This window comes from Anopheles ziemanni, chromosome 2 (assembly GCF_943734765.1).
Source record: "Anopheles ziemanni chromosome 2, idAnoZiCoDA_A2_x.2, whole genome shotgun sequence".
Taxonomy (NCBI): Eukaryota; Metazoa; Arthropoda; class Insecta; order Diptera; family Culicidae; genus Anopheles; species Anopheles ziemanni.
Window position 1 is genome coordinate 74,225,268 of NC_080705.1, and position 1,758 is coordinate 74,227,025.

Below are 1,758 nucleotides of genomic sequence, written 5' to 3' on the forward strand. Positions count from 1 at the left end.
TTTATACACAATTGCAAGAATTGATGCTATTATGCCGTAAAGTACGTGGGTAAAAAGAAAGAAAAACCAGTAAAAAAAAATGTGACTCAATACGTCGCGATGGTGAGCCTATCATCGGATGATTATCGGGCCTTTTGTAACTGAAATAGAACTCCGGCAAATTTTTGGCACAAAACGATGATGATGATGATGGGAGAATCTTTTTGCGAGGCAAAAGGAGAAATAAAAAAAATGTTACGATAATAGCATGGAAACGTGCCGGTCTGCCTTGGAACGTGCGGAAGATGGGAAACCAATTGATTTGGCGAACGTTTAGAAGCAAAACAAAGGAAAGCAAACGTCTGTGGCATTTTCGGCTCGGCCAACGCCGAACCATCTGTGATCAGCGGAGAAGAAAATTGCATGCGGCATGATCAATCCTTTATTTCTTTCTTAGAGCAAACGTTATTGTACCATCGTCCTGGTGAGCAGAGCAGGGCTTCGTAAGAAAAACTAGACCTTTGTTATAGATCTTTTATGTTTCGGAAAGTAGTATATATCTTTCACGCACAGTTTAACATTCTATGTGGATAGCAAATACAGTCACAACCAGTCCACCCGAGTCGTTTATGTTACTAACACCAACCAGCTGGAAGTGCACAAGGTCCTCTAAGTTATGAAACTGAAATAATATTCACAAAAAAAACATATTCCTTATTTAAATCCAACCAATTTCTTATATTTTGGATTATTAAGGTCAAAAATAGTTAAATGATAATCTTGCATACGTTGAAAAAGTAATTCAATTATGCTAACCAGTTTGTTATGCAAAAAAGTGTCGTTAAAAAGATAATAATTTGTTGTTCATACCAATCCGGTTCAGAATACCGGTTTATTATTGGTTCCTCGGATGGTTTTTGCCATACAATTTATTTACATTTGTATATAGATGTTTTATTTCAATTTTTATCCAACACCGTATTTCACCTTTTATTAACAGTAAAGAAATCACTTTTTGCAATAACCAAATATACCAATTTGAGATATTAAGATGTTTCACCATTTTACCAATCGATGTAAAGAAAAGAACGTAGATACGTGTCCAGCAGCAATGTTTCCAAAATCTCATTTAACCCGAATGAAGCCAGCGACTTCCCTTCCGCGGTCGATCCGCCGTACGGAAAGCTTTTCAGCGGGTAACACGTAGGTTGATTGAGGTTAATTGGTCCAACAAATAACGTTGCGGATGGTCAGGTGATTAGGAGGTTTAAATTATCATTAGTAATTATGATTATTTATGCTTCGGTAAATCACACCTTCATTATACCCTGCATCATCCCGAGCCAGTCCAGTTTGCAGCGCGCTTGGTGGCAAGTGGACGCGAAGTTTAGCTAAAAGTTTGCCGAAAGATGAAAGGAAAGTTATGCTAAGGGCTTGGCAACGCAATTTTAATTTTAATAAATTTCAAGAGACTTATGAAATTGTCGCAACAAAGATAGCGTAACAGAAGATGAAGGGTAGGAAGAAGTTATTAAAGAAGAATTTAATTCAATGAATATTTTATATTAAAAAAAACTTCTTCAAATTTTAACTAATCAAAATGATGAATGACGTAACAAGAACGAAAGGTAGAAAACTTCTGCCTTTTATTATTTCAAACAAGTACTCACTTCAAGTACAGTATAATATAATTAAAAATGAATTTGGGGTCGGACCCGCACAAAAGAGAAATGTCGATACTGAAGGGCTGTAATGAAGCCTCTAAGCTTTTACCTTCGT